Here is a 14,858-nt window from a genome sequence, read left to right as displayed (position 1 = left end):
CAAAATAAACAAGATTACACTATTAAGATCGATAAAGAGAAAAAACTTCAAAGAAATAATAGTTATATTAACAACAATAAAACATTTAATTACAATATGTAGACTTGGATCGCTGAAATGTTTAAGCACGCCCCGCGAAGGAACTCTCCTATATCAGACGCAGTTATGTATGTTTCTTGATCAAAATCCGAGTGCCAAACTGAGGCCGCCAATGGGATGGTAGTATTATCATATATATCATCAGGCGCCGAAGTCATGATAAACTGCAAGTATTTGCATGACGGGCCAAGACCTTGAATTGCATCGTGTACAAGTCCCGCTTTCTTGCTTTTGGTGGTTAATTCTTGTGTTTTACGATCACAACTACCCACGACCTTTAAGTTGGACTTAGGCTTAGAATTCGAATTCTTTGGATGCGAAAATTCCTATAACAATAGTCAATTAACATTAGTCATGTAATAAGAATCAAATGGGTCCTTAGGTTCTTTAGTTCAAAGTTGGGAGCGAAAATGTCATTTTAGCTCTATATATGACCTATAACAACCCAACGAACCTTAAATGTGCATAAATAGGTTCGAATGAGATTTAGAAACTTAAAACTATGCATATTAGTCATGTAATAAGAATCAAATGAGTCCTTAGGTTCTTTAGTTCAAAGTTGGGAGCGGAAATGTCATTTTAGCTCTATATATGACCTATAACGACCCAACAAGCCATAAATGTGCATAAATAGGTTCGAATGAGTTTTAGAAACTTAAAACTATGCATATTAATCGTGTAATAAGAATCAAATGAGTCCTTAGGTTCTTTAGTTCAAAGTTGGGAGCGGAAATGTCATTTTAGCTCTATATATGACCTATAACGACCCAACGAGCCTTAAATGTGCATAAATAGGTTCGAATGAGTTTTAGAAACTTAAATCTATGCATATTAGTCATGTAATAAGAATCAAATGAGTCCTTAGGTTCTTTAGTTCAAAGTTGGGAGCGGAAATGTAATTTTAGCTCTATATATGACCTATAACGACCCAACGAGCCTTAAATGTGCATAAATAGGTTCGAATGAGTTTTAGAAACTTAAAACTATGCATATTAGTCGTGTAATAAGAATCAAATGAGTCCTTAGGTTCTTTAGTTCAAAGTTGGGAGCGGAAATGTCATTTTAGCTCTATATATGACCTATAACGACCCAACGAGCCTTAAATGTGCATAAATAGGTTGGAATGAGTTTTAGAAACTTAAAACTATGCATATTAGTCATGTAATAAGAATCAAATGAGTCCTTAGGTTCTTTAGTTCAAAGTTGGGAGCGAAAATGTAATTTTAGCTCAATATATGACCTATAACGACCCAACGAGCCTTAAATGTGCATAAATAGGTTCGAATGAGTTTTAGAAACTTAAAACTATGCATATTAGTCATGTAATAAGAATCAAATGAGTCCTTAGGTTCTTTAGTTCAAAGTTGGGAGCGAAAATGTCATTTTAGCTCAATATATGACCTATAACGACCCAACGACCCTTAAATGTGCATAAATAGGTTCGAATGAGTTTTAGAAACTTAAAACTATGCATATTAGTCATGTAATAAGAATCAAATGAGTCCTTAGGTTCTTTAGTTCAAAGTTGGGAGCGGAAATGTCATTTTAGGTTCGAATGAGTTTTAGAGGGTTTACCTTGGATGCTAAGTCTGTTGTCTTCTTTTGGGCCGCTAATACCGTTGTCTTTTTCTTGGAGCTACCATCCCTCTCTTTAGAAACATTAGACTTGGACTTCCTTTAAAATTCAACAAAAACAAGAGTAGGTAAGATGTCGAATGTGCTTGCGTGAACATATACATTCTAAATAATAAAGCATATATACCTCGCCGTCTTCGAAAATCACTAAGTGTATGGGCCATTGCACAAAACTACCCAGAGCACCGCCTAAGTTAGTGAAACCATCTCCCGTAGGTACCGGAAGAATATCATCAACATGTCCGTCGTAAACAAAATCAACTTGGACTTTATAGTGACCAGGCTTCATCGATGTAAAATGTTGGGGCAATGCACCATCTGAGGGTTGTACCATACCATCCGCCACGACAATGTTGTTGCCTGAAACTTTATCCTCAAGGGCAAGACGACATGGAGTCCTTTCCTTCATAAACAAAGGTTTCAATGCAACTTTGTAAGTGATACAGATTATTAAGTAAATGTCAACTAAAAACATAAAAGGATCAAGCAACTATGTTAAAAAAGAGTGACTACGTCGTACCTTTAGCTCGCGTGGTTGCGGCACTAAGATGTGACGAGTGGTTCTTGTAGCAATAACATCAAGGTCAACTCTGGCAGAATCATTTAAGTGGAGGTCATCAAGTATGGGGGTAGAAATGGAGTTTAGTTGTCCTGTTTTTAACAAGGTGCTTAGTTGCTTTTGGAGGGCCTCTGCCACCCTTTTCTCTACCCTTTTCTCTAATTCACCTTCAAACTCCTTTTTCACAGAAGCTCTGATTGATTCGTAATTTTCTGATGAAGGTTCACCATGGTCACTTCTACTATGTCGAATACACGGACCGAAAGCCTTTTTGATACCAACCATGCCACCTGTTCCCTTGACACGCCCACGATGATCTTTTTTCCCTATAGCTTTAGTGAGGGCATCCTCACCCTGTTCGAAAGAAAGATTTCCTTTTTCCTCTTCTGCGATGTACTCTAACTGCCAATTAGGAAAGTAAAATTACTTTATATTCTCTAATCAAAGCAAGTAAATATTAATTAATTATCACTACTTACAGCTTTTGTTGCGATTTCAACAACTTCTGTATCGTTCGGGTCAATTTCCCACTTTCCCTCTTTATTTTGTACTTGATGGGCCAAAATCCACTCCTTTGATCTGTATTTTCTAACTCTATTAACATTTGAGGTCACTGATGAGTTCACCGAGGAGCTACTCGAGATAGGTAAAGCTGCATCTGGTGGAAGTCGTCCATCTTTTATCCAATCTAGTCGCTTTCTATTATAACCCTTTTGGCCGGTGCGATGTGGGTTCTTGTTGCATGATGCACTTTTCCTCGCCTTTTCACTACGAAGCTGTCAAAGACAAAATAAAAAGATGGAAATAAATGTTTTTTCTGATAACTTTTTGTCCTAGAACCAATGTCAGTTTGCTACATGAAAAACTCTTTAAGGACAAGTTAAAGAAATATTATCATTACCAATGACTCTGGCAGGAAATAATGTTTAACAAAAGTCTTCCAATCATCCTCTGTGATATGGTTGTAGACATCCCAAGGCATCTTGTTTGTTTGATTTTTTGGCTTCTTTTCCTTCATAGTTATCCATCGGCGCACCAACTTGCTCTTGAAACAACTAAATCGTTTCGCCACACAAGAATGAAAATATATCTCTCTCGAATGATTAGAATCATCAGCAATGTGGAACATAAGCTGTTAATAATTAAAAAAAGTTAGATTATAAAAATAGTATTTAAATCAAATTAAATAATCCCTAAAATATACAAATCAAGTTAATATCCAATACCAACCAACCTAAGGTCCGAGAGAGATACTAGGCGCTTTACATTCGACGAATATCCCGAGGGAACCTTAATTCCATGTAAGCACTCACAAAACTGCTTCTTCTCCTTTCTTGACATTGTGTAACACGCTGGAGGCAGATAAGTTTTAGTACCACCCGCACCAGATTTTTCAACAGGCCACAAATCTGGTCGAATATTCCTCTTTTTCATATCTTTTCGCACATTCTCATTGTCCTTAGTCTTTCCAGGCATGTTTAGCAAAGTCCCAATGATAGCATCGCACACATTTTTCTCAATGTGCATTACATCGAGACAATGCCTAACCGACAAATCTCTCCAGTAGGGAAGATCCCATAATGGAGATACTTTCTTCCACAAAACACCCTTTTTAGACTTGGACTTGTAGCACTTGCCGTATTTGGTTTCAACATTTTTTATTCGTTCATAAACCTGTGATCCTGTCAAAGGCGTACGAGTTACTCTTTCCTCGGTGAACCCATTGAATTCTTTCTTCTTCTTACGATAAGGGTGATATCGACTGAGGTGCTTCCTGAAATCTGGGTAAACATTTTTCTTGAAATTATGCAACCATGTGGGCTTCATGTCCTCTTCACATATAGGGCATGCTTGTTCTCCTTTGGTTTTGTATCCAGACAAGTTTCCATATGCCGGAAAATCATTTATGGTACAAAAAACCATAGCTCGCAATGTAAAGCTTGAATTGGTGTGTGCATCGAACATTGAAACACCTTCATTCCACAATAATTTCAAATCATCTATGAGTGGAGCCAGGGACACATCTATGTCATTTCCAGGTTGCTTAGGCCCCGAGATGAGGAGTGATAACATGATATGCTTCCGCTTCATACACAACCATGGAGGAAGATTATAAATTGCTAGAAGAACCGGCCATGTGCTATGTTGACTGCTTAGAGTTCCATATGGATTCACACCATCTGCACATAAAGCAAGCCTTAGATTTCTAACCTCCTTACCAAATTCAGGATATTTCTTATCAATATTTCTCCATTGAATAGAATCTGCAGGATGTCGAAGGAGTCCATCTTTCTTCCTCACTTCCGCATGCCACCTTAAGTTTTTTGCTTGTTTCTTCAATGAAAACATACGCTCAAACCTAGGTATGATTGGAAGATACCACAAAGACTTAGCAGGCGGGCCCCTCTTAGCTGAATTTGCCCTTTGCGTTTGTAACGAGATGCGCCGCATGTTGGACACTCATCCAAATGTTCATGCTCTTTTCTGTAAAGCATACAATCATTTGGGCAAGCATCTATCTTGTCGACCTCTAAGCCTAAGGGACACATCAATTTCCTGGCATAATAGGTAGAGGTGGGGATATCATTCCCTTCCGGAAAAAATTCACCTACCCACTCCAATAAGGTGTCAAAGTGTTCATCTCTCCAACCACCTTTACATTTGAGGTTGTAAAGTATTGACACACATTCCAACTTGCTGAATTTTGTACAACCGGGATACAAAGGAGTTTCAGCAGCCTTTGATACTTGTTCGAACATCAGAGGTCGTTCGTCCAAGTGATCTTTCAGCCCATCCATCATCTCATTTATTTCATCATCTTCTTCCTCATCATCATCCGTCTCATTATTCTCATAAATATCATCATCACTCTCATTACTCTGAACATCAAATTCATGGACACTAGAACTTGAACGATCAGGTATTGTTTCACCATGCCAAAACCAAACATGGTAATCTTGCTTAAACCCACGGCGAAATAAATGATCCTCAATTTCATCAATGTCACCTAACCGCTTGATATTGTTACAATCACGGCAGGGACAATAGATTTTTTCGGCTTTTGTACTCCGTTGGTGTGCTAAAGCACATCTAATGAACTCTACGACCCCACTCAAGTATTCTGCCGTAGTATGGTCACCATACATCCAACGACGACTCATTACTAATAACAACAACAAAAGGTTCCACACATAAACACATATATTAAGAAGTCACAAAATCATTAAGAAGTTCCGCAAATCTTTGATTACATCATTTAAGTTTATCAATGCTTCACTGAAGTGATATTAGAAGTCCAAAAACAATCCTAATAAGTAAAACGGAATGGATACTTAAGCATAGAATACTAATGTACACGTTTTATTATTACACTTACTGTACTTATCCAAATTTTATTTATCGTAAAAATGATATGCACTTACTGTACTATTGATTTCAACTTTCAAAAGAGGAAAAGAGAAATTTTATGAAGATAATTAGATATATCAATACCTTATGCAATTGTTGAAATTCGAACAAGCACGATGATAGATTATGCTGGAAGTACGATCATCGCCCCTCTCTTCAACCATATGAGTATCTACCCATCTTCACAATTAACTGCAAATTAAAGAAATAATTGAAAAACAGCCAAAAAAATCAAATTAAAAATAAAAGTTGAACAAACGAAAATCAAAAACGAAAATTGAAAATGAAAATCAAAACGAAAATCAAAAACGAAAATAAAAAACAATAATCAAAACGAAAATCAAAAACGAAAATTGAACCCTAATCTGAAAACGAAAATAAAAAACGAAAATAAAAATTGAACAAACCATAGCGAAACCACCGGAACCACGACGCCGAGCAACCACCGGAACCACGACGCGACGGGGGGATGCTGAACCCCCGGCCGACCAAGAATATAACCTTTCAGTGACAGGCCGCGCGAGAACAGAACGGGATGGGGGAGATGAGGCAAGAACAGCGACGCAGGCGAAGACAGACACACCGGCGAAGACAGCGACGCAGGGCTGAGCAACGCTTGAGTTCGACGGCGACGCAGGGCTGAGTTCGACGGCTTGCTTGGATATTTGTTTAAGGGAAAAAGCTTGGAGAGAAGGTACGTACGTTTGAGCGCGGTTTCATGTTAAAGGGCAAAACTATTGACGTACGTTATTGCAGCAAAAAATTTTGAAACGCGGACTTGTTGCAGGGGGCAATAGCATGTACGCTGCAATAAAGTCGGGTTGTTGCTGCGGGCTTTTATTTTGTACGCTGCAACAAACACATTTGCTGCGCACAATTAAAATGTACGCTGCTATAACCCTTTAAAGGGTTTGACCCGCGTTGACCGACTGGTTGTTGAAGCGTATTTATACATGTACGCTGCAACAAGGGGGCTGCAACAGGGGTTTTTTCTACTAGTGTATATAACTTGTTTGAATACATCCTGGTTATATACCCTTGAGCCGTCCCTATGCTATTCACTGGCCTTGGTTGATGTAATCCTCGTGCTTGACTAATACCTATACAACTCATTCAACCCATCTTTCAAGCCGTCTTGAGTCACGAATAAAAAAAAAAGAAGACAAATGAAAAGTACATTCTACACTTAACGTAAAAAAATAAAAATAAAAAAAAACTTTGCGAAGCGCAAAAAAAGAAAGAGAAAAGAATCATTTAAGAAAGGGAAAAGAAGCATTTAGCGCACAAAAAAAGATTCGCAAATATTTGGCACAAAATGAAAAGGAGCAGCGCAAAAAGGCAGCCCAGAACACGTTTTCAACGCCCAGGCCTGGGCGCCGAAAATAATAGCGCCCAGCCCTGGGCGGCGTTCTTGCTTCCAACTCCCAATTCCTAAAAGTGTTCGTATATTTTCCTATATACATGCGGAAGAATAACGAACACTTGGGGGGTAGAAGATCGTATAAAATACGCAAAATACGCGCGCTCCAAAATTTTCGTACACTTATTTCACCCTGTTTCAAACATTACGGTTCCACTCGAACGTACTTGTTTAAAATCGGCATTCTAAGAAACCATTTTCTAAGAACTACGCAAGACCTGATTCCAAATTAAATCTATTTAAGGCGGATACGTAGGCAATCCATGATTCGGTCCAACCAATTTGCAAAAATATTAAAGCCTATAGAATAACAAGAATAAAAAATAAAGTCCCTTATTGAAATTTAATTACTTGCAATCCAAGTCGAAAGAAAAATTTAGGTCAAAAAACAATCCAAGTCATCAAGATGCCAAAATGAGCACACATCGAAAAATAATAAGGGCACGTACCCTTGCTAGAAGGAGCACTCGCACTCCTAGGCACTTAGCCAATACTCAAAAGATCGCTTTGCCTCAATTGAATGGGGGCTAGCGCGGGGGTCCATGACCTCTAAAGTACTCGACTTGACCCTCCCTAAAGCGAACTAACTCACTTAAAGACCTTATTTCACCACCAGACATAGTCGTTCGCTTAAAGACCTTCTTTCACCACTAGACACAGTCATAATCGCCAACAAGTAGTAAAGGCAATAAGCTTGCAGTAAAGAGGATTGTTCTACGACATCCCCATCGTTCCTTCGAACTCAGGGCACCCGTTCATGGTAATTCAAATGCTTGCTAATCCCCTTTAAAAGAAAAATCAGACATTGTCAATAGGACTTGGCACTTAACCAAGGCTCACCCTACTCAGACATATGACACGGGCATCTAAAATCGAAATCTAAAAGCATCGTTAATGGGAAGACATAATAGCAACTGGGGGCTAAAAAATTGAAATGAAAGAGCTAGGGAAAGAACTAAGTATACCTTGACCTTTTGTGCAGACATACACCAAGTAAATCTAAGTCAAATTGAAAACGGTTTATATTCCCGCAATTCTGGAAAAGATCCCTAAAAGCCTAAAGCATATGCCATACGGGCACAAGTAATATCTTGACGCCTGCACCCTACACTACTACAAATCGCGTACTTTAAAGTCGCTTTTTCGGCCATTTATCGACGCCTTAAGGCGTCGAGAAATTTCTCCTCGTCGCTTACAGAAAGCGTCGTCAAAAAGCTAGTCGAGAATTCTCGACGCTTTTCTGCGTCAATAATCTCGACGGTTTTTAGGGTCCTGTCCTTTTTCCCAGCGTCGTGATTCTCGACGCCTTTATGCGACTAGAAATTTTATACAGTGTCTAGAATCCCACTTACCCGCCACGCTCAAAATAAAAATCTTTATTTTTGCGACGCCTTTGGTCGTCGAGAATTCTTTCAACCGTTGTTATTTGGCTGAACTAACATACTATACCAAAAAAGGTTGATCATAGACGATTTTAATATAAAATAAACAAACACTGTCATAACAAGCTAGCAGCAACATGTTTTATTTCCAAAAATAAGAATATACAAATATCAATTACAAAGGTATACATACATCAAAAAATCCCTCACATATAAAAACCTAATACTCAGCAAAAACATTATCTAAAAAAATACATGATCAATGATGGAGCAGCAACAGGGCGTCGAATAAATATAGGATCCCAACTCGATGTCCTTTCTAGCAACCTTAGCTTTATGGCAGTCATTCGTTTCTCTCTTGTCAATTTCCGTAGATTACAGTAACAACCTAAAAGGAATAGTAACAATTAATAAAAATGGCAGCATGATATCATCTATTTTATTCCAATGCTTATAAACTATTTCGAAAATAGCACAAGCAGATCAGGTAGAGCAGAACCTGTAAATTTTGACAAGGAATAAAAGTGGAAGAGCAGAACTCGTATTTGGTGCCAGCACTTAGTTTTAAGCTACAATAACAACTCCAATACAATGCATCCATAACAAAAACAAGAATCAACAACCAGACATGTATATGATAAATAAAAGTGGTTGTTCAGGTTTTGTGGAGTTTGGTAACCATTGCGGTAGAATACCACTTTTTTTTTTCAATGAAATAAAAAGTTATAATTTAGCATACATCTTGTATTGCATAGCATATTAAAAGTTATAATTTAGCATACATCTTGTATTGCATAGCATATTATTATCCCATCGTTTTAACTTTAGAACTTCATGAATTTGCAGAACCATTCTATAGTACTATTTGCTTATACAATAAAGAAGAGAACACCAAAAAGTTATCAGAAGACTTCATTTCCAGGCTAGCTTACAGATTAAACTTATTACGAGGTCCTGCTTTTATTGACAGAGTTATGGACTAGATCTACACCCCCCTCAAGCTAAGAGTGGTATCAATCACACCTATCTTTTTCACCAAAAAATAGCTTAATAAGGCGACTAAGTTTGGACTCATACCACAACAGAAAGGTTTCGTCCTTACCCGTATGAGATTTTATCCAATGGGCTAATAAATTCATTTTTTCTCTATGCTTGTCTTCCTATACATGGGTAGCAATGTAAAAAGTACTATAGAAAATCTGACAAGATAAGATGCATATATTTAACAAACACAAAATCTATGAGTAAAAGAAAGCATTGTGAGTCCATTTATACTCTTTCATCCAATTTTATAATACATATCGTAGTGTAATTTATAGGGCTAAGTTCATGATTCATACATAATAAGCTTGATGGTTTGCAAAGCTGTTAGAACCGGATATGTGAGATTGATTTTAGGAGTTTCGAAATTCTTTCCCACCACTCTGATAGTTTATGCACTCATATTCAAACCGACTTTAACAAATAAATTAAGAAAAATTAATCAAATAAGTAGAATACGAGGAATAGACCTATAGAACTAGGAGATGTTGTTCAAAGATCACTTGGTCATTAAACTAGCTAGCTCAACCAAGTACATGAGAAAGACGCACACACTATATAAACTATAATTTCAGAACATAATGAACACAACTCACCAGAACAGATCAGGTCCTGATGATCTGAGCACCTTAGTAACAAAGACAACATAACATTAGCATACTACTTCAGTTACAAACTAGAGTTGAATATAAACATGAAAGCGTACATTGAGAGTTGTTCAAAACAGTATTAATAAAGGGATTCAGATAAATTGAGGAGAGGGGTTTAGTTCAAAGATGGTTAGATAAGGCATTAAACATAATGATAACAAAATCCATCCATTGAGAGTTGTTCAAAATAGTGTTAAAAGGGATTCGCATAAACTTACTCTTGAAGCACACAATCCCATCTTGCAGCCTCTGAACACAATTTACAAAAGACACAAGCTAGAGTGATGCTGCAAAAAATTTCCTAAAAAAAGCAGGAAATTATGAATTAATAAAGATTTTTTTTTTGCATTCAGATGTTAATCAATGTTTTTATTTTTATTACAAAGGAACTCAACTCAACAACTTATCAAACTCAATTACATCCAAGATCTAGTATCATAAAATTAATCGCATTAGTCAATGCTCTCTCAATGCCTCATAAGAATCTTGAGGGTTATCATTGGATCAGAATTTGTTGTCCTGATGGTACGCATGATAAGACCTTGAGGGTTAGGCCTTGGTACACTGGCTGTCGAATTTTCCTGATTTTATTTCAAGATACAAGTAGAACAAAAAAATATATGCAAGAGTGATTAGCACTACATTAGAAAATATCATGCCTTGATATTATCAGAAGGAATCAATTTTTAAATATATTTTTGTGAAAATGTAAAAGAAATGGAATCAAAACTAATTACCTTGATTTTTGGTGTATTCATTCAATCCCTTGTGGGAAGAGCAAGTTCATGATGTTGAGCCGCTTGGTCATCTCCATAGCTGGCAGGCCTGGAACAGAGGCAATCCCTCTGGCCATTGACAAGTGACATGTCATAAATTGGAACTGAATAAAACATGACTCGAAACAAACTGCGAGGCTACTTGCAGATTGAACCTACAACTATGATTGAAGAGAACAATATCAGATGAAATAAGGAAATGCGAGCATGAGGTTGCTTTTTGTCTGGGGAGTTAAAGAATCAAACCATGTTATGATATATGGAGGATAAAGATGATTATTCGAATCAGTTAAAAGGCTTGAGGACAGACCAAAATTTTCCCCAACGTTGTACGTATCGCGTCGAGCTCATGTCGTCGAGAATTAGCGTGTTTTGTTGTAGTGAAATCCTCAGATAAAACCCTAAAGATGGAAAAATATAAATCTGAAATAAGCCAGTAATAATAATTGAATAAATCGGTACACATACTGAAAAACTGAAACGAAAGAGACCCTTCTCATATTTGCAAATTCAGTAACATCATACAGAGAATATCAAACAATTGTTAAACCCAGGCAGCTTAATTAAATCAATTACTGTAGAATATTACCGTACTTGTCCTATTGGGAATCATGTGGTGCTAATGGCCATAAAATTTAAGCCAAATATGGTCAAACTATGAAATTCATTTCATTAAACCAATAAATGAACCCATAATCATTGACAAAATACATGGAGACAGGTAATTGCGTTCCATTAAAGCTTCAATTCAATCTCAGTTGAGTCTCAAGACAACAAATTGCTGCAAATAATGCCCATATGTTACTGTTTTAGGACACCCAATGAAGATTCAAAGCAAAATTAAGAGACCATAAAGCATCATCCAATCAAATATCTAAACATCCCAAATATCTGATTTAACATAAATATAAAAACCAAATTTATTGAAAACTATTTCATATCATTTAATCGAATGAATTAAGAACAACAAAAGCGTTCTCAAATCCCGGATCTAGATCAAAAAGAATATAAATGTTCCTCCTAACACAAATATATAACCAAAATTGTACTGGGTAATAACTAAAAGTAAAGAACACTGGCCTTGATCTTCTCTTCAACAATTTTAGAAATAAACTTACCCTAAATAACAACAGGATGAGAATTAGGCAGAACACCCTTACCAAAAACCTTAAAAAAACGAACTGAGTGACATCAATGACTGAAGTCTTGCCTTCTTTGTTGGCCTTCTCCTTGATATCATCAGGAGCCATTGACCAGATAAACTATAAATACACAAATCTGAATCAAACTCGAATATTTAATAATAAATTTCATTACCTACAACCAAACACGGTTAACGATTTCCCGAGCTATCTTCCAAATCTTCAATCTAGTAACAAAATAGTTATAAACAAACCAATAAATTACCCGAATAAAAAACGAAACCAATCTTGCCAAATAATGAATTAAAATCTCTAGAATTGAACAATAGATCTACGAAGAGGAAGGAATAAAAACGAAGATATAAAACAAAATTGATATCGCAAATTAACAGCGGAATACACAAAATTACAAGTTACATCAGCAAGGTAACCTTGAAACGTAGGAAAACCCGAATAGAAACCAAAGAGTCCTCGATCTCTGGTTGAAATCAGTTGATAGATCTGTGATTTTTCGAGAATATGAATTGAATGAGAGAGAAGTTGATTAGTGGGAGGCTAGGGTTCAGTTACACGGGGAGGGAGTGGGTGTTTTTCCCCCAAATTTTTTGAAGCAGAATATTAGTCTACCACGTGCCCAGCATGTGCCAAGTACTCGACGCCTTTCTGTGCCCACTTTTAGAGAAGACGACAAACCGTGTCGAGAAAATACGCGGACCAAAAATTTCACCAACGCTGTACCTTCGGCGTCGAGCAGCTATCGTCGAGAATTAGCGGGATTTGTAGTAGTGCTAGCTTCCAGCAAATCCTTAGATAGCATTCCAAAAACCGTAACAGTATTTTGATTCACTCATGTAATCCTGTACGAACCCTTCTATAAGTTAAACTTACTTAGGACAACTCGGATTGTACACAGTAGGACTCGGACTTCAAATAATTTTTAAAGACTTCTTCGAACATAATAAAGTGTCGTTGGTTTAAGCTAAGTATGCGTTTATCTCGATGTTGCAAGTGAGTCAAAAGATCTCTAAATATGATTATGGGTAAAGAAAGGCACCTAGCCTTTGATCAAGGCACACTTCAACATGTGACTACCTTGACCATGGCAATGTCGCACAATACGACATCTACAAGAGAAGTAGCAAATTACTACTAGAACGTACCTCGCACTAAACGAGTCTGGTTCAAACTATTCATGATCCATGTCACCATGAATGCATAAAAACGTATGCCAAGCATTATAGCACTAAGCCAATCCCGTAGCTACAATTGGGGGCTTGAGAAAAACACTCTAAAAATGCTCGAAATGACGATTTTATAGCAAATTCTCGACGCTAATTCTATACACACGTCATAGGGGCACAATCCTAAGCTTTAATCGTGTAAAACGAACCTTAGAATGGCTACAACCCCTCCCAAATTCTAAGCACTACTTAGAATATATAAAGTCACCCCACTAACAAGGGTAACTGAAAATCGCGAGTCACCAAAACTCCGACAAAACCACTGCACATAACGCTCGCCCTACAAGCGCCCGTTACACAGTCTACGTCGTTCCAAAGCAAAAGCAAAAGAAAAATCAAGGATAAAAAAAAAAACTGCCAAAATCCGCCCAGAAATCATTTTCAACGCCCAGAGCTGGGCGCCGATATCTTTAACGCCCCAGCCTGGGCGCTGAATCTCTCTGCTTGCCAAATTTTTCCCAGATATAAAAACAAGAAAGAAACACCTATGAATCCTCGCATCGAACGAAGTAATAAGCCGTGCACACCCACGCAGAAGGTGCTACACTTGTTCGAGCACCTAAACGAGGCGTGATAAAGTACTCCAATGCAAAAAATAATAATGATATCCCAACACCTGGAGAAATGTTCTAATACATGCTGTTAGGCCACACAAGCCTACGTCGCACCATAAGTTCAACCATCCCACGGTACAAGTCTAAAAAAAAAAGAGTAAGGCATATTGCACTAATGCGGGCACGACCAAGAGCATGTGTAAAAGAGGGAAAGACTACTTATCGCCCAAATTCAAAATGCAAGCCACACGACTTCTACATTAAGGATCAAAGGTAGCAAAATATTAAATACCACGGAAGGGATAGCTCGCACCTACACGAGCGGAACCCCAAGGCATCTCTCTCGAAAGAACCTGCATAATCGTACGCGAAAAGGAAGCATCCCAACATGCATACTTGGGGGCTCCAAGCTACGAAACGACCCTAGCAAAATAAAAAATTCTCGAAGCAAATGTTTGAACGATCGAAAGGGCACGATGCTTGAGCCCACTTCATGAATGGGCCTGAACCCTATCAAGCTTCTAAGCAAACTATTCAAAATCAGTCCTTGCTCAAATAAAAAAAATTATTCAAGCGAACTGATTAATGGACCGCACACAACGACCATTCTATGAACGCTTGTTCGCACATACATATCATCATTCACGAACGCATTCAAAAGAAAAAAAATATATACAAGAGCGATCAAAGTCTTACGCCTCAAGGTATGTTCCTCGGGCCATATAGACTCGCCCCAAAGCGACAGTTCCTTTAAATAATCGCCCCAAAGCGACAAACACCGAAGTCCACCAATCGGCTACGGCTTTTTCGAGAAATCATCACGATCACTCAACTCATTGTAATCTCTAATAAAATTTTGCGTTCCAAAAAATAAAGAAAAAAACAAAAAAGAAGAGAATACGTAGAATTTCCAAGTGAAGTAAACGAACGAACGAACGAACAAGAGGCCAA

General features: G+C 37.6%; 1 long non-coding RNA gene across 7 annotated transcripts; it reads right to left on the bottom strand.

The window, feature by feature from the left end:
• Positions 1-8,617: 8,617 nt before the first annotated feature.
• Positions 8,618-12,731, bottom strand: LOC110800251 (uncharacterized). Of its 7 annotated transcripts, none has more exons than XR_008931961.1 (8): positions 12,544-12,726; positions 12,288-12,339; positions 11,281-11,371; positions 10,932-11,039; positions 10,590-10,775; positions 10,413-10,495; positions 10,141-10,172; positions 8,618-8,891 (listed from the first exon to the last, which is right to left on the bottom strand). It is a non-coding gene; the product is annotated as an uncharacterized lncRNA (long non-coding RNA). The 7 variants fall into 7 exon arrangements; XR_008931966.1 differs by having other exon boundaries at positions 10,141-10,164; XR_008931962.1 differs by having other exon boundaries at positions 10,141-10,495; positions 12,544-12,731.
• Between the last annotated feature and the right edge of the window lie 2,127 nt (positions 12,732-14,858).

Source organism: Spinacia oleracea, chromosome 4 (assembly GCF_020520425.1).
Source record: "Spinacia oleracea cultivar Varoflay chromosome 4, BTI_SOV_V1, whole genome shotgun sequence".
Taxonomy (NCBI): domain Eukaryota; kingdom Viridiplantae; phylum Streptophyta; class Magnoliopsida; order Caryophyllales; family Amaranthaceae; genus Spinacia; species Spinacia oleracea.
This window is presented reverse-complemented; position numbering and strand designations above follow the sequence as displayed.